General features: G+C 41.2%; 1 pseudogene; it reads left to right on the top strand.

Moving 5' to 3' along the window:
- Window positions 1-1,486: 1,486 nt before the first annotated feature.
- On the top strand, window positions 1,487-2,199 carry LOC127663636 (60S ribosomal protein L13-like; annotated as a pseudogene).
- Window positions 2,200-27,056: the final 24,857 nt, after the last annotated feature.

Genomic DNA, 27,056 nt, shown 5'->3' with positions numbered 1-27,056 from the left:
ATCAGAGCTGGGTTATCAGAATGCAGCGGGGGATGGGGGAGACAGTTTGAGAACTGTCAGCAACATTACATGGAACCTTTACTGTGAGGTGTGACGTTGCTTCCAAGTGATGATTTTTTTTTTGAAAAGATGAGCAGGTAGTTATTAGACATACATCAATATATAGGATGCCAAAAAGGGAACTGTAAATAGGATGACATTTAATTTCACTGCCCCCCCTCCATGCTGATGTGATATTTTCTTTGATGGATTGTATTTCTGGGAGAAAGGAGGTTTTGAAATAAGTAGTACATTCTTTCAATTTGAAAAATATGAAATGTGTTAAGAGCTCCTGGGGACCCGAGTGAGCGATCAGTTCTGGGAGCTTTGTCTGTCTATAAGATGCGCATTTGCTTCTCTGCAAGAGTGCATTGGTCCTTGGAGCCTACAGGAGGCAAACGTTGACAGCGACACTTAAATCAGTGTGCCATTCTTTACTGCAGGCGGGTTTTTTTTTTCCTTGTAGAGACTTCGTAGCCACGGCTATTATACACCCCCCACCCTCCACTGTAGATTACATTTTCCAGGTGAATAGGTCTGCAAGCCCTCAGAAAACACAACATCCCTGTGAGAAATTATATAGCCAGGCTAGAGACCTAGTCCCAAACAATTACCAAATACAAGAGCCTTCAGAGGCCCCGCCACACTCCCGCTCTCTCAGCCAGCTCCTGTCACCTGAACCATTTGCTAGGCAAGAAACACTAGATTTATTGGCAAGGTGTGGGAGCCTCCTCCCCACCTACTGAGCTTCAGGTGCTGGGCCTGACAAAAGTCTCTCTCTCTCTCTCTCTCTCTCTCTCTCTCTCTCTCTCTCTCTCTCCCTCTCTTTCTTTCTTGCCACTGTGGCAATAGTTCATCTAACATAAGCCATCTCACTTTGAAGGAAGGTTGTGAACAGGTATCTTATGGTCCCTCTACCTCCTTCTAATTTATAGAGTCAAGAGTCTGAGAGAAGTTCGGCTCCCTGTGTGCTCTGAGATAAGTGCTGACTCTTTCTTTTTCCAGGACGAGCAGCTTCTCGGTTTTTGCTTACCTGGCTACTCCATCATTTTTAATGCTCTGGTCACTCTTTCAAATGCCTCAGGGAAGAAAACTGACAGTAGGCACAGAGAAAGAATGAAATTTATAGAAATGTTTGCTGGGCTGTATTACTTATGAACACATTGGGGGTATTATCTTCCCAAGAGATGGGCAGTTTCAATATTTTAAAACTGTCATCTTGGTATTTTTTTGTACTAAGCAATAAACTTGTATTAGAATTTGTAATAAATGAAAACTGTAAAACTCTAAAATGATATGTCAATAAATATATCATTAATTTCCTGATATGACTAAACTATCTACTCGACATAAAACATAGTAAAGTCATAGGATTTTAGCTCAGTTGATAAAAAAAATATATTTGTTCAACACTAATTCCTTTTTAAAATATTTATTTTGCCTTTCCGCTCGGCCATTCTCCTGTATAGGAGGCAGCCATGGCGCCCAGCCGGAATGGCATCATCCTGAAGCCCCACTTCCACAAGGATTGGCAGCAGCGAGTGGACACTTGTTTCAACCAGCCGGCAAGCAAGATCTGCAGGCGCAAGGCCCGGCAAGCAAAAACTTGCCACATTGCTCCTCCGCCTGCGTCCGGCCCCATCCGGCCCATCGAGTGGTGCCCTACTGTCAGATACCACACCAAGGTCCGCCTGGCCGGGGCTTCAGCCTGGAGGAACTCAGGGTGGCTGGTATCCACAAGAAGATGGCTCGCACCATCGGCATCTCTGTGGACCCAAGGAGGAGAAACAAATCCACTGAGTCACTGCAGGCCAACGTGCAGCGCCTGAAGGAGTCCAGCCGCAAGCTCGTACTGTTCCCAGGAAGCCGTCTGCGCCAAAGAAGGGAGACAGTTCTGCTGAGGAATTTAAATTGGCCACCCAGCTGACAGGACCCGTGATGCCCATCCGGAATGTGTACAAAAAGGAAAAGGCCAGAGTCATCAGAGAAGAGAAGAACTTCAAGGCTTTTGCCAGTCTCTGCATGGCCCGTGCCAATGCCCGGCTCTTTGGCATTCGAGCAAAAAGGGCGAAGGAAACTGCAGAGCAAGACGTTGAAAAGAAAAGTAACGCGTGGCTGGAGAGTTGCAATAAATTTTCCATAAAGCAAATAAATAAATAAATAAATAAATAAATAAATAAATAAATAAATAAATACAATATTTCTTTTATTTCCAATTATCTGTCAGTGTGTGGTTTTGTACACTGGAGTAGGAATACCCTCAGAGACTAGAGACGTCAGACTCCTCGGAGCTGGAGTTATAGGTTGCTGTGTGTTGCTTACTCTGGGTCAGGTCAACTGAAAGAGCAAGATGGGCTCTTTACGGCTACGTTGTCTCTTCAGTCTCCCCTGATAACTGTTGTTTTTGAACACCTCCGACACTTTACCCAAATAGTTATATAGTTTGAGCAGATAAATGGTAATTAGGTTTCAAGGGTATGTGGGTCCTTACTCCAGTGGTTTTGTGCACCGTTTGGTAACTCCGCCTACTTTGTGCATTTAGTAATTCAGATGAGGTTTTAATACTGGTAGAGCTTCCCGAGCTGGGCAGACACGCTGAGTCTATAAGGAGACTATGCTATGCTGTGGGTAAGTAAGTACGACTGGATCAAGGGAAAAGATCAGAACGAAGGAGTCCTGAGTTATATACACCTTACCTTCACAGACACCTCATTTGTCCTCATATACTGTGAGCAAGGTACTAGTTTACGATTTTATTTTATTATTATTATTTTTTGTTTTTGTTTTTTTGAGTCAGGGTTTCTCTGTGTAGTCCTGGCTGTCCTGGAACTCACTCTGTAGACCAGGCTGGCCTCGAACTCAGAAATCCTCCTGCCTCTGCCTCCCAAGTGCTGGGATTACAGGCGTGCGCCACCACGCCCGGCTCTAGTTTACGACTTTAAACATGGAGGCTAAAGCTAAAAAAAAAAAAAAAAAAAAAAAAAAAAAAAAAAAAAAAAAATTGAAAGATGGAAAGCAAAACATCCCTGTCTTAGGATTCCATTGCTGTGAAGAGACACCACGACCACGGCAACGCTCATAGAGAAAAACATTTAATCGGGGTTGGCTGACAGTTTCAGAGGCTTAGTCCATTATCAACAAGGCAGGCAGGAAGCATGGCAGCGTGCAGGCAGACATGGTGCTGGTGTTGGAGGAGCTGAGAGTTCTGCATGTTGATCTGAAGTCAGTCTTCCACAGGCAGCCAGGAAGAGACCCTGGTTCTACGCTGGGCGGAGCTAAACCTCAAAGCACACGCCCATTTCTCCAACAAGGTCACACCTCCTAATAGTGCCACTCCCTGTAGGCTGGGCATTCAAATACACATCTATGAGGGGCAAACCTATTCAAACCACCACGAGCCGCAAACTGCTTTTCTCATGCCAAAGCCCTGATCTTTTGCTAACAGGAGCGTTCCCTACAGCTCCTTAAGGTGAGATAGTCCTACTGTGAAGAACACTTGCTGCCCTGCCTTCAGAATTCATTTCTGGTGACATGACAGATACTGTCCCATATTCCCCAGGATTTAAGTTGAGAGTTCAGTGGGGACAAAAAAGAGTGATACAGCTTTAGAAATGTCTCCTAGGCTAACATTACTTAAGAATTTATGTCTTGAATTATTTTTTTTTTCTAGTGAGTCGAAATCTTCGGCGTCTCCCCTGTTGCTTTGAATTTTTCTAGGTTGACGAAATACTTGAAAAGACTCAGTGAGAACAAATAATTTGAACTTCCCCCATGAGGCAGAAATGCATCATGAGTGCCATCATTTTAGCCTTTTAATTCGGTCGTGAAAGCCACGAGCCGGGACAGCCAGCCTGAGACCTACCTGGTCCTGGTTTGGGGGTGTGATTCCTCTGTCCCATGTGGTTATCTGCAACTCCAATTAAAATGGATCGGCTGTCCTGTGAGCTGACCTTGGGCGGGAGGGCGTCCCAGGTAGAGCTGGGCTGAGGTTATTAGACGACATGTTGGAAGCCATCTGGTCTTTGTGCTTTCACAATTGTTGCGCTTTAGCCCCCGGAGCTGCCAGCGACCTTCAGAAAGGAGGCCGGCAGTGCAGAGAGGCATGTGGGTTGAGAAGCAGCGAGTGGCTTCCGAAGGGCACTGGGTGAGTCTTGGACCCTCAAGGGTATCTTTGTTTCCCCTACCGGAAAGGGTCTGAAGCCTGCTTACCCCATGCAGAGAGCCGTGCCTATTTTTCCGAGCTATCTGTGTGGCGCTCTCCACGCTGACAGCTGCAGCACGTTCATTTTTAATGCAAGCCTTAAATAAGGATGATTAGTTTTGGCTGGAAGTTAAAACGAGCTTTTAAAATTTATAACTTTCAGATATTAACTTTTTATTTATTGATTGTGTGGTACCCAGAACTGAACCCAGGGCCTTGCCTGTAGCAGACAGGTACTACACTGTTCCAACCCTGACTTTCAACACTAGATTAAAATAAAGTAATAATAATAGTAAAAAAAATAAATCTTACTTTGTTTTTCTAAATATATTGTTCTTTCTCATTCTCTAATCCAGACTCTAGAATCTGAAGAGTCTTGTGGACTGTAAATAAGAACATCAGACTCTAAATATGAACGGAGCACTGAGACAATGAATGAGATGTAAACAATTTTTATTTTCAAGTTCAGGCAACAGGTTTGTATCATCCCAGAAAGGCTTCAGCTAATATTGGATGTCTCCATATTCAGTCTTAAACTCGTGTTTAGACTTGCTTTCTTCACTTTAGGCTGTGAACAACTCTAAGTCAACCCTCAAGAAAGGGTGTAAACGAAAAATGTAATGTAACATAGCAAGAGATACAGGCTGCTTTAGTGAGAAGCCTGAGGACAACTGTTTTTTTTTTTTTTTTTAAGGGGGTTGGGGGAGTCACTCAGTGACTTTGTCCTTTCCAAATCTTTCTTTATGGCTGTACTCAGCCATATCTGTAGCCAACTTTTCTTAGAATTTAGTACCCCAAAGAAACCTTTAACCCGTGTCCAGGGTTACCAGTTAGAAAGAAAGATTGAACTAGTGTGTGTTTGTGTGTGCGCACGTGTATGTATGTATGTATATATAATATATATATATATATGATTTCATCACTGATTATTATTTTATCTTGAATCAATGTTTTCTAGAAATTTCTAGATCATAGAAAACGATGCCATAGTTGTTAGATATATCATATTTACTTCTTTTACAGCTTGGTATCAAGTTAGTATCCTATGATACTGTCCCAAGAACTAAGTCAATTAAACGAAGTTTAACTTAGGTTCCTCTTTGTAAGTTTTTCTGAAGTGTCTACTTACACTGGATTTAATTATAACATGTTTTTTGAGTGTTGACTTAAATTTGTTCACAGCCTTAACGTGAGTTCTGTTTTAGAGTAAGTAAAATGGTACATGGAAATCCAATGTGAAGTTAGCCCACAGAAGGACCCGTTAATGTTTTTATAGCTTTGGTTCAGCTAAGTTCTATAGCAATATCTTTTGTGGGTACAGAGATGTGAAGATAAGAGAAATCCTACAGTGGATTGTTCATATGCTTTATCAGAAACACTAAGAAAAGTCAGTATGCTTTTCTACTTACAAAACAGGTACAAATTGGGTCAGAACAGTATTAAACTGTATTATTAGAAAACCATAAGAAACAGAAGCATCAGCCTCAAGCCCTAATTTCTTCTCTGATACGCATTGCACTTGCACTGGTCCATTCTTGTGACTCTCCAGTTTCACCCCTTTGGGTGACTAATCTCAATTGTAATGATAAGACTGAAAATCTAAAGTGTAGTTATCGAATTATTCAAGTTTTGTTTTGTGTGCTGCCATAAAATGTTTTAGTCTTTACATATTTTGTGATTTTTACCCATACACTTTTAGCATATAGCATCATATTATGGTGTGTTATAGTATTTTCTGGTATTATAAGGGGTACTTTGGCTCACAGTGCATTTGAATTAGGATTCATAGTATACGTGGCAGGAGAGGTTAAAAGCACTGGCTGCTCCTTCAGAGGATTCAGGTTCGATTCCAAGAACCTATACAGTGGTTTACAACCATCCATGACTCCAGTTCCAGGGGATCCAACGACCTCTCCTGAGCTCTGCAAGCATCTGGTATACACACATACGTTCAGACAAAACATTCATTCACATACAAGTAATAAGTCCAATAAAAATAATTTTTTGTTTTAAAAGAAGATTCAAAACAGAACATAAGAAAGATTAGCCAGCACTGCCACAGGCTTCAGTGTTTGTAAGCATAGTGTTTTACACAGTAACATAACCTGGGGGCCGGAGAGATAGCTCCTTGGGTAAGAGCTCATGAGGTTCTTTTGGACAATCCAGGTTTTGTTCCCATCTGAACTCACAGGCACAAACCCCCACATGAACACATAATTAAAAATAAAGTATATCATATATATATATATATATATATATATATGGAACATAGTTAATAAAATATATTTCTATGTTTGTGCTGCTCTTCCATTATCCTTTAATATTTTTCTGGGTTTAGTAACAAAACATTGCTGGATTAGAGAGGAGTTGAAATGTCACTTCCTCTTATGTTTTCTCTAAGTGTCTGCAAAAAACAATTAGTGTTTCTTGTCTGAAAGTGAAGTTGGTATTTGCCTTGATTAAAGAAGCAAAAAAATAAGTTGAACGATTTCTTTTTTTATATTATAGAATAAGCGAGGAGACCTCCAAGCGCCTGTTAGGGCTTGTACTAAGAATGGGAGTGGTGGACAGGAAGGATTAGGATTTGGCTTACTCTCCAAACTGGCTTTCACCAAGACGGCCAGAGGCTGTCACCATAGCAGCTATACATAGAAACACCAGGGTTCAAGCTGGGAAGGACCCTCTGGTCTCACTGTTCTAAGTCCAGGAATAGCTGCTGTATTCCACCTCACTGCAGCTGTCTGCCCAATAATATAGCACACTTCCCCTTGCTGTAATAGCTTATTTAAGGAGACCTCTTCTCCATGTTCCCCATGGATGTCTGAAATAATGTTTGCATTTCCCCTAGCTTGTATTCTAGTTGTCAAAAAGTCAAAACACAAACACTGGCTGAACAGACTCAGTTACATCTTAACATGATAATTGTTAAAGCGCTTAGTAGGAGAACCCCCTCCTCCCCCAAAAAATGACACGAGAAGTTAATATTATGGATATGCATTTTTAATGCCTGATTTTCTGTATAACCTTAAATTACAATGCAGGTTAAATTTCCCTTGCTGATTTATACGCATAATGTAAACTCTAGACATAGTTAATGATATTGCAATGTAAAACTGTTCTGTTGCAGACTAAAGACCTTGCTTAGCACTGCAAAGCTCTGGGTTCATTTCAATGTGATCATTGAGGCACTATGCAGAGATTATGCATTTATTGTATTTTTTTCATGAATACATGAATGAATAATAAGTTCAACAAACAAGAGTTTCCTACTGGGAATGTCAAACAAATCATTCTGCAAAGTGCTCGGAATTTCAATCAATCACTCTCCATAACACTTGCCCTACTGCTTCCCTGGGCTTTAGCAGAGTCAGCACTTGGATTCAGAGCAGTCTTGGATAAGAGATTCAGGTCAATGCAGCAGCAGGAGCAGAGTGTGCTCTGGTCTCCTCATCCCATCAGGCTTCCTTGCAAGGGTCGTCCTGGTGGTCCCAGTGAAGGCCTAGGGAAGTGATGAGTCATGTTCCCACAGTTTTGCTTCAGCCACATTCTTGTTGATCCTCGTGATACGTGATCCAGGAGCTCTACCGGATGGTCCACTGGAAGTAAAAGCATCTTCTGTAGGTGAATGGTTGGATCAGGACAACATCAGGAAACAGGACCACAGAGGTTTAACACTTGCAAGCCTGGATGAATGAACCAGGTAGCATGAAGACACCCGTACAAGATTCGGCGTGAACACTGGAGTCTCTCTCAAGGGTCTGAAGTGAAATCGTAGCTTCTGCTGCAGAGCATCATTAATCTCATCTTGGGAGTTCACTATTAGTATTACACCAAGCTTTGATGTGCATCAAAGGCAGGGGAGATGACCCTGCCTGGGGACCCACAGTTCTTTATTTAGAGTTGTTCATGCACATGTGGTTTTAGGACAAGCAACTTTTTGGATGGAGTGATTTCTTCCTTCTACTTCTGTCTACTTTGTGACCTGAGGCAAATTCTAGTGCTGAAGCTCCCTGGTGAGAGATGCCCATTTGAGGTACATTGTCTATAGCTCGAGGCAGCTTGCTTGGTCTGAAATTGGCCCACCTACCAAGAGTACTTGCTGTTCATCACCTACCAAATCAATGAATATGTAACAAATTTTGAGTGAATTCCAGAAGCTGTGATAATTAGATTTCTACTTCAGTATAAATGAGTGTCCAAACTCCCCCAGCCAATTAAATGTTACTGAACAATGCCGTTGCTTATGTATCATTTACAGCCTTCCAAAGAAGAACATTATTCTTTATTAGTTCTAATTAGACCCTCCTGGGATAGGACCTATCTTATGTCTGCTGTTACTTGTCAGTTTTTGTTGTATGTAGCATCCTGGTTATTTAATAAAACCTGGCTGTTTCCTTTTCCCATTCTCAAACATTTATTGTAAAAAACAAATATTACAAGTTGCAGATTTATTAAAGGTTTGTTACGAAGATGTCGTTCCCACTATGGATCTGATATGAATAGTTAACATATTTCATTTCATTTTCTATAGCTAGAAGTGACTGGATAAAATATGACAGTTATTTTAAGCCTCGAGGACAGACCTAGGCTTATCCATTTGTGGCTGGGGAATGCTTCCTGTTGGAACAGGCTCTAAAATTTCTACAGTGGGATAATTGTCCTGGCCACAGGCAGATCAATGATACCAACATTGTGAGTCTCATTTTTTTTTTATTTGTAAAATGTAAAGTTGTACAGATGTGTTCCAAAGATCCCTCTGGTAATCTAGCATAAATTTTCGTGCAGAAAGTCTTAAAGATACTGACATCCTTGGTAAATGGCTTAAGTTGCCCTAAGGTGCCTATGGAAACTCTTCTATGAAAAGATAATTATAAAGGTTAAAGAAATTTAAAAACTATCGAATACTTGAATACCCCAGTAGTAGCGGTTAAACTTCACTGTCAACTTGATAGAATTTAGAACCAGCCTGGAAACATGTCTCCAGGTCTCTTTGAGAGTGATACCAGAAAGGTTTGACTGAGGAGGGAAGACCCGCCTTGAACGTGCTTGGCCATCCCACAGTGTAGAGTTTCAGACTTAATAAAAAAACAGAGAAAGCAAGTTAAACACCAGCATCCGTTTTTCTCTGCTTCCAGACAGGGATATTTGCCATGATGGCTGCGGCCCTCGAGCTGCAAACCCAAGCAAACCTTTTTTCAAGCTGTATCCTGTCATGAATTTTCTCACAGCAATTAGAAAATCACCATACCAGGTAATTTCTGCAAGTTGCTGCTTTGTGTTCCCTTTGGCTTCAGTAATGTCTCTTATTTATTGAGCAGTTAATACGTTACCGGGAGGAGCTAGCTAAGACTGATTTGCTTCTTATAAAAACATAATAAATACACAATGAGCATACTGTAATTATCTTCATTTTACAAATCTGAAAAAGTGAGGCTAGGTGTTAAGGTAATTGCCCAAGATGTATCTATTAGTCAGCAACTGAATGGGAATCTAAGTCCAGTGCAGCACCAATGTCATTTCACCCTGCCTTCTCTCTGGAGGGCTCATTTAGAAGCAGACTGGTCCTGCAGTATTTCTGAAAGGTAAAGGAAGAAGGGAAAGGGGCTTTTTAAAAATACCTTATAAGTATGTGTGTGTATGTGCATATATGTGTGTATGTGTGTATATGTGTGTGTATATATATGTGTGTATGTGTATATATGTATGTATATGTATGTGTATATATGTATGTGTGTGTGGGTTTGCTTCTTTGCTCACATGTGTCTTGAAAGCAGAGGTGTCTATCAGGTTCATTTGCCCATCACTCCACCATACTTTTTAAAATCATTAAAAATTTTAAGATGAATTATTTCTCATATATATGTATATGTGTGAGTGTGTACATGTTTGCATGGAGACCACAAGAAGGTGTTAGGTGTTTTCCTCTTATCCTTATTTCTCTGAGGCAGGGTATCTCTCTGAACTGGAGCTGGGCTGTTTGAGTTATGATGGTATCCAGCAAGCCCCAGTGATCCTTTTATATTGGTTCCCTCATTGCTGGGGTTACAGATACTCATAGGACCACAGTTGGCCTCTCACATTGGCCTTGGTATCTGAATCCCCACCTTCACAGCTACAGAGTAAGTATTCTTGTCTACCAATCTATCTCTCTGGCCCCCATCTTATTTTTTTTTAAGTCAAGGTCTCTTCCTAAACCTGATGCTTACTGATTTGGCTAAACAGGCTGGCTAGCAAGCTTTGGGGAGCCCCACCCTGCCAGGTAGGGTTACAGGAGTGTGTCACTGCACCCAGATGTTTACATGTGTCCTAAAGCTTGCCTGTCAGGCAGTTTACCCACAAAGCCATCTCCCCAGCCTGAGAAGCGATCCTTCGATGCCTCTGCTCAGCTGCATGTCAGCTGATTTCTGTCAGTTTTGTTGCTGCTTTTGACACTTGGCTTCGCATTTATCCAGCTCTATCTGAATGAGTTCCTTTTTCACAGGAATCCACAATGCTGCCTTGATTCAGAATCCATCGCTAGTTCAGGTTGCTAGGATTGTGACATTCCTCCTGTTTTGTCCCCATTGCCCTTACTGTACTGTTACCTTGCACTGTGTTTGTCTTCTCTGCTTCTTTGTAGTCTAGGCTGCTTCCTGGGAACAAAGGGGAGAGTGGTTACCTCCCTCTGACTCACAGAGAGCGCTCAGAATTTCCTGCCTTCCAAGTCCTCTTTATAGTCTGTGTGTGTGAGCTCACGAGCTCCTGTTTGAGAGAGCCAGAGGCTGTTCAGTTCTCTCTATAGACCACCCACCAGCACATCTTTAATGGCTCCAGTAGGCTATTGTGATAGGTACCAAAACATCCATTTCTGACCCAGGACTCCAGCAAACCCTGAATTCTGGTAACAAGAGAAAACCTTGGCAGATTTTCTTTCTTGTATATAATCCTTTACACCCATATCTTTGAAGTCCATATTCGATGTCTCAGAGGGGTGCCTTAACTCTGGCAGTGCAGCTGCTTCTGTTAGGTAGTTGACTGACAAAATCAAACAGTTTATTGTAGTATTAATTTTAAATAAATTCTGCAGTCAATGCCCCATCACACAAACTCAAGTCTTGTGTGATTCTCTTAACTGCTATAGACAGGTTCTTAGCATCTGAAAGACTGCTATATTATCCAAACTGGGTTGACATTTGCATCTGTAAACCAAATAGACCTGATATTTTACTTTCTGCCCCGGGTACATAGTGAAGGAGAAATTTATTTTTTTGTCAGAAATTACAACAGATGTTCACCTCACTCTTCAGTGTTCCTCCTAATCTCCCCTTTTCTGTACTGATAAGGGCGAGGCCCTTGTATGCTTGATATCCAGAAGGAGGTATAGGTGTTGGCATAGTGGGAAAGAAATGGACGGGGTACTGTTTTAGCTTTTTGCCAATGGGATGAATATCGGAGGGTTCAGTTGATGGTCAGTTGGCCCATTGGCTAGAGCAGAAGACCATGGTGTTGGGAGTGGGTGGCCGAGTACCTTCCTTAATTTATGGCGAAAAGGAAGCAGAAAAAGAGAATGGTGAATGACAATGACCCCCATGGGCTCATAGGGAGTGGTACTGTTAGGAGATGTAGCCTTGTTGGAATCGGTATGACCTTGTTGGAGGAAGTGTGTCACTGAAGGTGGGCTTTGAGATTTCAAATGCTTAAGCAAAGCCTAGTGTTACTCCCTCTTCCTACTGGTGCTTATCGAGATGTAGAACTCTCAGCTAACTTTCTAGCACCATATCTGCCTGTGTATTGATCACCACACCTCCTGCCATGACGATGGTCTAAACCTCTGAAGTGTAAGCCAGCCCCTGATAAAATGTTTTCCTTTATAAGAGTTGCTGTGGCTATGGTATCTCTTCAGAGCAATAGAAACCCTAACTAAGACAGAGAGAAACAGTAGGAGGACTGAGACAAGAAGTCACGAGGTTTTACTTCAGGTGACCCATTACTTATAATAGGTTCTACTTGAAGTTTGCAGAAGCTTTAAAAGTAATCCTATCATATGGGGACCAAGCCCCCCAACACATGAGCCTCTTAAGGTGACATTTCCTATCCAAAGCATAGCAGGACCTTTATTGAGAACTGGCCACCAGGAATTGTAAACTTATTTTGTTACTCTTTTTTTTTTTTTTTTTTTTTGGTTTTGGTTTTGGTTTTTCAAGACAGGGTTTTTCTGCGTAGCTCTGACTGTCTTAGAACTCACTCTGTAGACCAGACTGGCCTCAAACTCACAGAGATCCATCCACCTGCCTCTGCCTCCCAAGTGCTAGGGTTAAAGACTTATACCACCATTGCCTGACATATTTTGATACTTTTAAGAGAGAAAAAAATGTTGCACTGCAGCTGGAGTTTAGCTACACTGCTTTGGCTCCTCCGGGGTTGCACAAGCACCTGCCCAGGAGCAATCTGGATTGGCCAATTAATTTTTGACATGCCATGACTTGCTCAAAGGCTGGGCACTCCTAAACCTTCGCCTGGTAGCAGACACTGCCCTTCCATACTCCTGAGACTTCTAAACGGCCCCCTGCTACCCCAGGCCCAACAAGGAACTTACCCAAAATCTTACATGGTTGGCTGGCTTTTTCTCCTGCAGCTCTTACGCTCCAGCCTTCTCCCCCAAGTCATGGCGATGCTTTCTCATTCCTTCCAGTTCCTAGCCCACGCAAACCCGAAAGTCCCACCTCAGTATATCTGCCCAGCCATTGGCCATTGACTCTTTATTGATTGATCAAAAACCAATTGGGGAACAAGAACCTTCAACATTTGGACACGCAGATTCCCAGTTTTGGGGGCCAGATTAATTTAAAGCATTAGAGCCAGTCCCCAGCATAACACAACTTGACCTCACCCAGCTGTAGAGATAAGACACATTATGGTCATATACCTCATAAGTTTAGGGATGATGGATGCACAGGTCCTTTTCACCTAGAGTCTAGACACAGGGGAACTTTTCTACAAGCTCCGCTTTGTCTGTGGAACGTGGCTTCCTCTGTAGAAGGAATCCTCCCTGCTATAGCTACTTCTCTGCTTTTGATTTCATCATGTTTCCTCTCTCCTAAAAGGTTCATATTTAAAATAATTAATAGTTAAATAATAAATAGTTTAAATAATGTCGACCCATTGCATTGAAGTGTCTGTATAGATCATCACAAGGCTCCTATGTGTCCTTCCCAATGCCCCAGGGGTTGGCTCATGTGACTCTCAACAGTCCTCTCATCTGAGGAAGAGATCTTCATTCTGTCTATGGGTGACATTGTTTAACTCCTTCCTGCCTCTCAAGCTCTGTCCTCAAAGCACAACCCACTATCTCCTCCTCGTGGCCCCAACATGCTCTCTCCTGTCAATCTTTCTCTGGTAGCAGGCTAACCACACTGTTCAGTTGCCCTACTAGAAATTTTGCCCCTCCCTCCTTCCCTGTCTCCCTTCCTTCCCTTGCCTTCTTTCCTCTCTCTTTTATCCTTTCTCCCTCCCCACCCTTCCTCTCTTGCTCTCTTGAATTTTTAACCTGATCGATTGTATCAGTGTCACTTCTACAACTTTGGGTTCTTTTTCTTAAAAAAAAAAAAAGAAAAGAAAAAAGATTTAGTTTTACATTTTAAATGATGTGTCTGTATGTCTGTGTTTGGGTATGTGGACATGAGTGCAGGTATCTGTACAGGTCAAAAGGGCGTGTTAAATCCCTTGGAGCTGGTGTTAAAAGTGAGTGGATGCTGAGAACCAAACTGGGTTTCCTGCAAGAGCAGCAAATGCTCTTTCTTAACAGCTGAGCCATCTCTGCAGCCCTTCCTCAGGGTCTGGTCATCTCTTCCTTGAAGAGCTTCACTGTCCCCATAGTTGGATACTTGACATTCGGCCTCTTTGCTTGTAAATCCTATCAGTGACAGAGATGTAGTTTTAAAGAAAAGTTCTTATGTTGTCTTCCCACATGCTTGGAAAGGTTCCCTTTGCCTGAGATCAGACTTCCACACAAAGTGAACAGGCCTGTTCTTGTACTGAAATGCAGCTGGAAGATCCAAAACAGTGCTGAATACAGTAGAGATCTGAAGACATAGACTGGTGTATTAAAGGATACAAAAATACTGGACAGAAAGAGCTAGTAGGTTTTTTTTCATACAATATATTCTGATTATAGATCCCCTCCCCACAAATTCCCCAGATCTGCCCCACCCTCCCTGCCACCCAATTCCACATGCATTTCTCTTCTTTCTTACTAGTAAATGAACAAGCATCTAAAAATATTAGAATATGATGAAATAATATCAAATAAAAATAAATGAAAACAGGAAAAAAACCAACAAATAAATAGAATAAAAGAGGTAAAGAAGAGCACAATATAGACATTGAGACACACATTCACACATATAGAAGTCCCATTAAAAACATGAAATTTGGCCGGACAGGGGTGATGCACCCCTTTAATCTCAGCACTTGGGAGGCAGAGGCAGAGGCAAACTTCTGAGTTTGAGGCCAGCCTGGTCTACAGAGTGAGTTCCAGGGCAGCCAGAGATACACAGAGAAACCCTGTATCGAACAAACAAACAAATAAAAACATGAAATTTGAAACCAAAATACATAAGCAAAAGAGCTGTAAGATTAAAGGGGGGGGGCACGCAAAGCATTATGAGACAAAACCTTCCAGAAATACCGTTGATTTCATTTTGTGTTGACCATCTACTGTTGGGCATGGTGTCTGTTCTTAAGAGTAGTTTATATACTCAGTGAGACACCATTGGAAAAAAATAATTTGTCCTTTGCAAGTACTTGTCAACTGGAGATAGCTTTGGGGTTGAGGATGGAGGCTCTGTTTGTTTCCCTTCTTAGCACTGGAACCCCAGCCAGCCTCCACCTCTGCAGGACCTGTGTATGTTGCCACAGTGTCTGTGAGTTCATATTCCTGTCAGTTGTGTGGTATCTAGAAAGTCATGTTTCCATGATGTCTCCCTTGCCCCTGGCTCTTACAATCTTTCTGCTTTTTCTCTTCCACAGAGTTCCGAGATCCTAGGAGAGGGATTTGATGGAGGCATCCAATTTAGGACTTGAGTCTATCAAAGTCTCTCTCTCACTCTTTACACATTCTCCGGCTGTGGGTCTCTCTATCTGTTCCCATCTGCTGCAGGAGGAAGCTTCTCTGATGATGGCTGAATAAATCACTGATCTATGACGATAGCAGGATGTTGTTAGGAGATATTTTATTGCTATTTTCTTTGAGCAGACAAGTAATAGTTGTTTTCCTCTAGGTCCATAGCTTATATAATTTCAGGTTCTTGTCTACTTGAAAAGTGTCATGCGTAGTTTCCTTCTCATGGTGTGAGTCTTTAATCCAATCAGATAGGAGTTGGTTACTTCCACAAGTTTTGAGCCATTATATCTCCATCTTATCTGGCTGGCAGGTCACCATTGTAGATTGAAGGGTTTATAGCTAGCTTGATATTTAGCTTCTCTCTCTTTTGGGAGTGTGCAGACAACCTTCCAATACCTGAGCTCTTGTCAGTTGAGGTGACGGCTAGAGGAAGGCACCAGCTTGCCCTCACTATGTTCATCGAGTTATGTAGATGTTGTCTTCAACAATCAGGCAATGTCATCAGTTTGTTGAGGGCAGTGAACAGCCTTGGAAGTAGCCTAGGTTTTTAGATGCTTTCTAGAGACCCCTTTGGCCAACAACTCAATTAGCTGTAGTCCATTCTCAGCCCTGGGAGTCTCATTGGATGTCAAGTTGGGGCTTTGTCTTCCTATTATTTGATGATTCCACTTAGATTTCTTTCATGTATGTATACATTTTAAGAAACTTCTTCTGTATTATGTTTCCATACAACCTCTTAAATTGCCCCCAGTTTTATCTGTCTGCCCCCATAGTCCCTCCCTTAAGTCCCTCTTCTCCCTTCCTGTTTGATTCTCCTGTTCCAGATCACCTTCTCCATCTACCCACTACTATTTATTCTGTGACCATTTCTAGGGAGATATTTCCCTCCCCCAGTCTCATACTTTATACCTAATCTCTGTGGCAATACCATTTGTAGCCTGCTTATTAAAGATGTAAAACTAACATCAACATATAAGCAGATATGTACCTTATTTGTCTTTTTTATGGTCAGGGTTACTACACTCAGGATAATTTCGTTCTAACTCCTATTTAGCTGTGTCTTTTAAAAAAACAAACAGTTGAATAATATTTTACTGCATAAATTTATCACATTTTCTTTATCCACCATACATTGGTAGACATCTTAGGCTGTTTCCAGTTTCTAGCTATTATGCTATAGTGGCAGTGCACATAGTTGAGCAAGAGTCTCTGCAGTAGGCTGTAGGGTCCTCTGGCTATATTCCTAATAGTGTCATATCTGTATCTTAAAGATCAATTCTCAGCTTCCTGAGAAACCACCACACCGAGTTCCATAGGGACTATACAAGTTTTCAAACCCACCAGAATGGGTGATTGTTTCCCTTAATCCACATCCTCACCAGAATGAGCTATCATCTGTTTTATTGATCTTAGCCATTCTGATTGGTATTTATAATTTTTCTAGTTATGAATCATAATGTAAATATGCAAGATATCTGATATGTGTGACTCCTAAAGGGTTTGAGACCCACAGGTTCAGAAACACTGACTTAGCGTGAATGTGGACTCTTTTATTACCAATTTGGTGGCTTTTTAAAAATAATGATTCTATATCACTATAGTCTCCAGAAATAATCAATTATTATACCAATATTTAAAAATCAGCCATCCCAGTGTTTATGCAAGTAAAACCCCAGATAGAAAGTAAACTTGACAGCCAGCCGGAATTAATATTCAAGCATAACATGTGACTCTCTGGGCCTCATTTCAGGGGAGTAAGTTTTCTAAACTGTCAATCAAATAATGATCATTGGCCAATGCTTTGTAATGAATTAATGAATTAACTCAGTATGATAAATCTGAAGGAATACTGGCCCTAACCTGAAGAATGCACTCTGAGAACATTTGTAAGTGACTCCCACTGGAGACCCAGCTTCTTCCCTTTCTCTGGAAGCCTGAGGTCAAATCACAGCTCTATCAGTTGATGGTGTCTGCGACTACCTGACTTCCTGAATCTGGCATGGCTAAACCTAGACTCTGAATCTCTCTATTACTTCATGGACGTTGAGTTTAAAGACTCCGAAGTGTGAGCAAGCACGTACCATGCCAACAAGAAGCATGGCAGGTGCCATTCGGTGAAAGTGCAGACCCAGTTGTGAGTGTCTTTGCACTTCTGTTCTTAGAACAGGTGACGCCACTAAGTTTGGCTTGTTGAGCCATCACAATGTATCTGTGACAAGATGTGATAAGATATTTTAGTCACACGAGTGCGACATCTGCAGGTTATTGGTGTTTTGTGTGTGTGTGTGACAAAAAAACAAAAACAATAAAACAACAAAAATGGCTGGCAAATCTTTTTTAAAAAAATGTTTTAATTAATTTATTTATTTTATTTACAGTCTAGTCATTGATTCTCACACATCCAGACCCCCTCTCTCAATTCCTCACACCATTCCTCCTTCCCCATGTCCCTGAGAGGATGCTACCACACCACCAGGCCCTCCCTTCCCTGTGGCCTCCCATTGACGCCAGACTAGGTAGTCCTCTGCTATATATGTGTTTGGGGCCTTGGGCCAGCTCACGTGTGCTGTCTGGTTGTGGGTCAGTGTCTGGGTTCTACCATGGCTCCTGGTGATTTGAGACTGCTGGTCTTCCTCTGGGGTTGCCTTCCTCTTCAGCTTCTTCAATCCTTCTCCTAATTCAACCTCAAGGGTCTCCAGCTTCAGCCCAATGATTTGGTGTGAGTATCTGCATCTGTCTCAGTCAGCTGCTGGTGGCGTCTCTCAGAAGACAACCATGTTAGAGCTCCTGTCTGTAAGCACATCATAGCATCAGTAATAGTGTCAGGCCTTGATGTCTCCCCATGAGGTGGGTCCCCAGTGCTGGCAAATCTTCTAACACCCCCGTTCTGGCCAAACAAAGCTTGTCTCAGAGTCCCTGCCCACTTTCCCAGGGGCATAAGGATCCCCTCCTCCTCCACCCCCCAAGTAAACTGAACCAGTTCTCCAAAGCTGCTGCCCGTGTGTATTCTTTGCCCTGCTGACCAAGGTGACCCACACACCTTGGCTGAGCTTCCTTCCTTCCAGCCCAGTCTGGTGTGTATCAGGCTGGCTAAGCTGAGGGGAGAGGCAGGCACAGGGCAGTGCACAGCTAGCTATTTCTATGTGCTGCATTTAAACTGTTTAAAAGTACCATGTTGGTGGTTCAGAAAACATAGGCCAATTTGCGTTGCCATCGAGTCAATGGGCATGTGGGGGCTCACTGGGCTGGAAAGAAACTGGGGCGATCAGTGTGGGATCAGTCCTTTTGTGTCTCAGGTTAGTGGCAGTGCTCAGAACCTTATGAACAATGCTGAAAGGTAAATGATTAAATTGGATGATTGAGGAATAGTTTTAAAATTTAATAAACAAATCCCTCTAAGTCTTTAATAGACCTCCAAATTCAGCACTCCATAAAAAGACCAAGCATTTCCATGCTTGATATAAATACTGATAAATACTGTCTGTTTTGGTAATATTTTAACAATTTTTTTTTCCCAAACCTAAGCTAGAGGCTTTCGGTGTGACTGTTAATGTCGGAATGAATGGATCCACTGAATTCCTCTAATACTGTTTCTGAAAGAATTTTCTTTCCTGGATGGATCTCTGACTCTCTCGATATGTAAAAGAAGATATTCAGGGCGAGACAGCTACTACACTGCTTTGATTTATTAAGAACCTGTCTAGATGTTCAACATTTCAATCTCCAAAGCTCCCAGGGTTCTTTTTGAGGAAGGAAATACATGTTGAGTGATTCACCAGGTTCCTTACAGGTAATATTTTTAGGTATAGATGTGATGGGGTGAGGGAGGCACCTCTGTGGTAAGGGGGAGCTAGTGAGGAGGCCTGCGTAATGCTGAGTGCAGGGGCTGAAAGCCAGATAGTCAGTCTTTAATTGTGTAGCTTCAGCCCCTTGTGCTTCAGGTTATGGCTGGCAGCCGGGAAAGGCAGCTTTGGCACACATTCCTGTGTTTCTTAAAGTACTCTGGAGGCAAAACAAAACATCTTCAAAGGCTTCCTCCATGGAGTCTATTTCAGGATTAAACACTTTCAACTCTGCGATGACTTTAATGAAGCCATGTCTGTTTTTCTATTAAGGTCAACATTCCCCTTCCCCGCCCTGTTCCCCAGTGGGAGTCAAGGGAAGTGAGAGTCAGAGTCCATGGAGTCACACTGAGAATAGAATGGTGTTGTTATAGTGTCAGACCCAGGGCTGGCTGGTTCTACAGATGACTGTTGTACTGGGCAACAGAGGAGCTGGTGAGAATTAAAAATACATATACGTGTTTTGAGAAGGAACCAACAAAGGGAATTTTCATGGGGAGACTGTCCTGAGAGTCAGGACATCTGAATTCAACTGTTAAGTTCTTAATCCTGAGCAAATGACTCAACATTTCTAGACTCCAGTTCTTCCATTTCAAAATGGCACCACGTGATCCTTAATGTCCCTTTTGGCAAGCTGGTTCTCTAATTTTCAGAAAATGAGCCAGAAAATTCACTGAAATTTTGTTTTAAATGTAACAACCATCTGATAAAAACCAATGATGTAAAAATGTAATCACTGATAGATGCATGTGGGATTTGGGGTAGTATGTGTTTCTTAAATGCTAATCCTCAGTAAATTGCTTGATCATTTGGTATGCAGCATGCTGTAGCGTATTACATATTGTATTTATATTTTATATTTGGAAGTGCCATTGAACATTGCATATGGCTGCTCTGGCTCTGTCAGGAACATTCCCTGTGTGTTCCATATGTGGCCAGCATTCCAACCCTTATATGGTAGCATCCCTTTTACTCTTGGTAATGTCATTTTTGATTATACAATTAATGCATATGTATTTCATAGTCTTGTACTTTCCTGCATTATATCCTTAAAAAGAAAATAGTATTTGAAGCAGTGCTTTATGCCAACAAGTCTTTGTTTTTTAAATCATTTCCCTTCTCTCTCATCAAATTATCTGTCTCTCTATCTCTGTCTCTCTGCATCCTGTTTTTCTATAAATACTTAATATAATCTGAATAAGATTATTTTCCAGAGGAAAATCCATAATGTTAGCTTTCAGGAATAGTTATATGTACATATACTATAAATTATATATAATAAATAAATTATATATGACAATTTAAATTCAGCTGTATAATTTCAAATATTTTAAACTTCAAATCTCTAATTTTGATATGGGAACATTTTAATTGTTAAAAACTTATTTTGCATGTTCATACCACTATATCATGGTGACTTTAAAAAGATTAATAAAGTTTATGTCTGTTAATAATTCTCTTCATTTTGGTTCCAATTTTTTTTTTCTGAGACGGTGTTTCTCTGTGTATCCCTGGCTGTCCTGGAACTCACTCTACACCAGGCTGGCCTCGAACTCAGAAATCTGCTTGCTTCTGTCTCTCAAGTGCTGGGATTAAAGGCGTGTGCCACCACTGCCCGCCTTGGTTCCAATTTTTTTTTTTTTGGTCTAATTGGAGTGGAATATACTAGTTCATGCTCTGCTCTGTGTAAGAAGGCATTGGCTTTTATTGTTATGAATCAGCTAGGAAGTATCTCATTTTCAAAGAGATACACAGGACATATGCTTGCACATTCTGTTAACAGCTAGTGATCCAAATGGGGAAAACATTTCCATGAACATAGTGAGTTATATAAGGCAAAGGACCTTCATCATACAGACAGGCCTATGCAGTTTGCTGTGGACCATCCAGAGGATGGTCTGCATTCTGTAATGGGAAGTCTGCTCTCGGCAGAAATCATTTGTCTTTAGTCAAAGACCTAATCAGTTTCTCTAGAAAATTTCTCCCTTGCTCAGAAAGTCATGCTTACTGGGGACAAAGAAACCCTTCTCTCTAGCTGAGGTGCGGTGGCTTGGAGTACGCAGTATGTGTTCAGTTGATGCCTGTATCTCCTAGTCTTTGGGGAGGGGGGAAAATCAAACATGCTTATTCATTTGACTCTTTGAAAAAAAAACCTTCCAATAGTTTTTCTCATGTCTAAAATGGTTCATATTAAAGTTTTCATAATACCCTTCAGTTTCTGTGTTAAACTGATGTTTAAATTGGAAAGTGGGAAGCTTGGCAGTTTAGATAATTCGCTTCATCTGGTGGCCAGCTATGTTAACAATCACATCATATGCCAACACTTAGAGGAGATGAAAGGGGCCCCCGGGGCACTGAGGCTACACTTCAGGAGAGGAAGCAAAACACAGTTAGAGTTCTTTGTCTCATCGTTTTATTCTATAAAATGGTAAATTATTTTGACCGGAATCCCGAAGTGTTAAAGGAACCATTTAAAGGCTGCACAGTAGTTCGGCTGTGAAGGGGAATGCGGATTGGTGATCAGTATGCCGGACGGAGCACGCTGAGCCCTGTGTCAGCAAATGATGCTTTTTATTCCCCTTGCATTGAGTGCTGCCAGGAAGTGGAGATATTGTTAGCATATGAATAACATCAAAGCTTTCCGCTGGAAGATAACCGTCCATCTTCTGACAGAGAGAGCAGCATCCTCTCATGGACTAGCATGTCCACTTTCCTAGCTGTGCACTTTGTCCAACCCCAGCACAGGGTTGTTTCATCCAAAACAGGCAGGTTGATATTTAGCAGCAAGCGGCTGATACAGGACCACACATTCTATGCCTTAAGAGCAAATATTTTCACATCAAATTGCTGTTCTTCATGAAGGGCAGGGAGACTCTTTTTTTAAGCTTATTGGAGGGCGGGTTTGGGAGATGGAAGCCACATTTTCTTTAGAGGTCCTGGAAGATGCTCAGAGCCTGATTACTATTGCCCTAAACAGGAGAGAATGATCTAACTGGTTGACAAGAGAGTGGATAACTGCCTCTTCAGCCCTGAATGCAGACATGATTCTTGGCTGCTGGATTCTTCAATCAATACTGACACGCTAGCCAGGCACAATTTAAAAATGGTGCAGCGCTCCTATTCTTTGCTGCCGCACGTATTATTTGAGCATGATGAGCCACTCTCTTGGCTATTCTGTTCCCTCCTGTCTGGGTGATCAACAAATGCTCCTGCTCACTCAAAATGGAATTTAGTTCAGTGGCAGAATTACTGGGGCTTTCCCAAGGCTCAGCTCGACAGATAGGCTCCAGGATGATAAACTGTATGACAGCCCAAGCCAAGCAAGTAATTCCAGATGCCTTGGATGTTTAGTTTATTAGTTCATGGGGACATGTTAGGAATAGTCAGTTTCCATTAGTGTTCCACTTATCATTGGCCAAAATGCTTAGGGTATGATAATGCTAGCGGTTTTGTGTAACAACTTTATTTATAGGGAAAGTCTTTTCTGAAAGGTGCATGGCTGGAGTTTCATTTCTGAGCTCATATGTTATGCTCACCAAAAATACCTGTCAAAACTTAGATCAATGTCATGAGCTGTATTTTAATTTTCATGACTCTTGGACTCTTTTAAAAAAAAATGATGTCGGTTGTTTTATTAACATTTAGCAAAGTTTAGGTTAGCTGAATTCCAGCCCACGGTTGAGAGAGAAAGAGAGAGCAACGTTGACGTGATTGACTTCTGGTTACTTTGTGTGGTTTCTTTTGCATGCTTGAAGATCTGTTTACAAATCAAAAGATCTGTTTAACGTATCTGTTTACAAAAGCAAAGATACAACACATTGGCGTTGATAAAGAGCTGACAGAAGGCTCCTTCATCGTGACTGCAGTGGGATAGCCTTCCTTCTTTCTTGTCCACCATCTTGAACACAGCTATCGTTCTCCTGGTACCCTCAGTGAGTGATAGATGCTGGGATAGATCTGAGTATTCGTCAGTTCCATGAAGTTATACTCTGGGATTAAAACCACAACAATGACAACAACAAACAAAACAACAACAACAACAATTGAAGACGTCCAGGGTATGTTAGGAATACCAAGTTCTAGCTCCAGATCTTCTAATTAGCTTTCATAAGAAATGAGCAAAAATTATAACAATGTATGTAATTCAGCTTAAATTTTAAACAGAGTAGATTTTAAATAAGAATAAATGTTCTTATTTCCAGATATCTACATGTTAGGATTAGGCTTATTCCATTCTAATATTCAAGCTCCAGATTCATATATTATCATTCTGCCCCCTCCCAATCTCCCCATTTTCTCTCTCTCTCTCTCTCTCTCTGCCTCTCTCTCTCCTGACTGACTGACCCACATACTTATTGGGAAATGACTTTTCCTCTGGGTCAGATTCTTTTCTCCAAAAAATAGCCTCTTTTATAACTATTCAAAGGAGGTGGAAAAGCTAGCTTATTTCATTCAGTAATTGCTAGGTTTGTGTTTATTCAGTGCCTGCTTCATACTCTACTAGTTATTTTTTATAATATCCCTTTACATATCTAAAGCAATACCTTTATTGATAAATTAGGTTAGAAGGAACCATATGATTTTACTGATTGTCATGGTACTCTTAGGGAGTGGGATTTGTGGAAGTGAGGCCTTGATGAAGTGTAACACCAGAGGTAGGACTTGAGGTTCCAGGAGCTCAAGCCAGGAGCAGTGTCTCCTTCTCTTCCTGGAGTCTTGGGGTCTGGATGTAGACCTCAAGCTCCCTCTCCAGCACCCAGCCCATCTGCATGCCTACATGTTTCCTGTCATGATGTATCCCGTCCCGCAGGACCTAGTTATTCTGGGGGGAGGGGTCAAGGAGGACCGAGCCTGGAAGAGAAACGGGCGGGAAAGAAGAACAAGGCCAAGCAAAAAGGGGTGTCTTGTCAAAGCCTCTTTAATGAAAGGCAAAGCGCCTAGTTTTGAACACACCGAGAGAGGAAGTAGGGAGGGGCTGAGGGGATGCTAAAGGCACAGAAAGGGGAAAGGTCATCTGGGGCGGATGTTGACTGTGGCTTCTAGCAGCTTTTCTGGAATGCTGGTTCCACCTAGACAACCCCAGGTGTTCAGCCAGGATGAGAACCAGTTGATCAGCCTTGTGTGAAGAAGGGGGTGGTTCAGCTAAACTGCAATGTCAGTGGACTCTCAAGGTGAGAGCTGTTGAGAGTCTGGTTGTCCACAGTTTGGTCTCCTGCACATCTCCCTCTTTTCTTTAATAAAGTAGGGAGGTGGCTATGGAAAGAAGGTCTGTGGAGAACCTGTTTTAGGCTATGTGGCTTGCACCCACGTCCAGCACCACAGTAACTAGGCCTTTTTAGGTCCTAGTAGGGCAGGGCCTCTGTCTTAGGCTATGTGAGTGGCACCTACTCCTGGCATTAAGTCCCACTCTAATGACTTAATCAGGACCTTGGTGGTCATGATGAGTGTCCAGGTAGTGGACTCACAATAATCCCATCATGGAGTCTCCCTGCAGTCAATAGGCGGTGTGCATCTGGCTCGTGGCACCACAATATTCCCATCATTGGCGACTCTACAGCTTATGGCCCTCAGCCACTATTAGGAGCCGGAGGTCACCCTCCCGTCATTGATGTCTCCACAGCTTACAGAACCAGGAAGATTCCATGCCTGCAGCAAGGTTGGAGAACTAAAGGCCAACAGTTGCTGTCTGTAGGCGGAAAAGAGGTCTTTGGCTGAGCCTTGGCTGAGCTTTGGGTGTCTAACCGATGGTAGTGGACTGCAACTGGTTAATCTCTTAAAAGCCCAGGGGCCAAATGATAAAAACAACAAAACACCCACAAGGGGCCCCAAAAGGCTGGGGAGCAAGGTGGAGAGCCAGGGAGAAGCCTCAGCATTAGCATACTCTGGCATGTCCCTTCGGCATCCTGCAGAAAAAAAAACAAACATGCCCTCTTCTCTACACTCAGAGAGTTCCCTGGCATTAAAATTTTAAAAAATTTTGTGGTATATAGGGATGTGATTCTCCCCTCTGTTATTATAAAAATATTGTTGTAAAGTTCTATGGGCCTGTTCCATAATATCTTGTCTCTGCAAATTATGAGGAATCTCAGTAATATGACTAATATCAAATTGTTAATAAAACATCTCAAATGACTGACTATAATAATCAGTTATAATATTTGTCTTAATCTGATTTGGAACATTCAGTATGAAAAATAACATATGTAAAAAAGGTTATAACTAGAAAGCTTGAAAAGCTGTCAATGGTCATATGTATATTTTTGGATTAATTTTTTTGAATTGTATTTGTATAAATAATTGTAAAAGTTAAGAATTAGTAGCATTAAAAAGAAACAATTTCAAGCAATTGTAAGCCATGATATATATATATATTAATATATAAATCAAAAGTTTGATTTTTAACATTTTAAAAAGAACAGCTACAGCACCCAATTCAATTATCTATGCTGAAGCAAGGGGACACTCAAAAGAATAAACATGTGATCTAATTATATGCGCTTTTACTCCCATAGTAGATGCATTTTTATAGTATGCATGTATAAATCTATAACAATATAAAAACATGTATAGAGGTAAATTTTTAACAATTTATCTTTTAGATAACAATTATTAATTTTGCCTAAAAAGGCTTGCCATGTAATAGATCAGCCATCAATGTTTTGTAATAACCAATTTGATTGCTCTTTGAGACAAGGAACAGACATTTTCTACCTTGAAAACAGAGGTTTAGGTCCTCCCAGGGCAAGCTTAAGATGAGGTTAATATAAGATAAAGCCAATTAATACATCCTAAAAACATTTAAAAATCATTTACATAAAAATTCTAAAAGTCCATAGTTAGGAGCAAAGGCCTGTAATGAACATTCTATGAACATTATACACTGAAAAATTTAAGATCCTAGCTTCTTGTATTGAAACAGAGACAAAACATTTTTTCTCACATAAGGGAAGGCTGTTAGCCATTCCTTGAGGAAAAAAAAACCTTCTAATGACATTGCTTTATTGCTTCCCTAAAGTTAGAAGCAAATGCTTTTATAATTATCAAAATGTAAAGCAAAAAACAACCCTTTAAATCTATAATAATTTTGTATGGCATAGACAGGCCAAATTTCAATGCCTTTATAAGTTCTACATAGCCTTAATGACCTTTCATAGATTTGAACTGCATTTTAAACCACACCTGGATAAGTCTGTCAAGAATGTTCTTTTAGACAAACACTCCCTAGTTGGGGCCTGTAAGGCAAAAACAAAACAAAACAAAAAACCAGTTCTCACAAGCTTCCTCACTAGTTTCCCCTGAGGCAGCTCTAAGCTTTGCTCAAATAAAATTTTTTTTCTTTTTTTAAAAATCTGCCCTAGGACCCACCTTGAGTCCTTGGCAAGGATGTTATATGCAGTTCCTCAAACATAACCATCTTCTAATCTGAGCCTTTTATCTAAGACCAGACCCAAACCCACCTGTCCTGCAAGGATATTTTGAGGATTGTATAACAAAAGGAACCTGTAATTTCAGGATTCCCAGAAAAATTCTAGTCATATTTTCATAGTAGTCAAAGGAGCCTGTTTGATATCAAATAAATTTCCACCGAGATCTCCTTTTTAATGTTGGAGGGTTAAATTTTGCTCCTACCATTGTAGCCAATAAACTTGTGGAAAAGTGACAATAGGCCTATAATGGCCACAGCTGTTTCACTCTTAAAATTATCTTAATTACAAAATATGTTAAGAATCCAGACTGAAAGCTGAAAACTGCCACCAATGTCACACTGGCAATTTTTATTGTAACTCAATTTTTTCTTGCAATATTAGAGCACAACTACAACTTTGGAAGCAAATCCCAATTTTAAACAATCTATTTTCTTTAAAATCAATGG

The sequence above is a fragment of the Apodemus sylvaticus genome, chromosome 13, assembly GCF_947179515.1.
Source record: "Apodemus sylvaticus chromosome 13, mApoSyl1.1, whole genome shotgun sequence".
NCBI lineage: Eukaryota > Metazoa > Chordata > Mammalia > Rodentia > Muridae > Apodemus > Apodemus sylvaticus.
The sequence above is the reverse complement of the archived record's forward strand: the minus strand, read 5'-3'. Positions and strand labels throughout refer to the sequence as shown.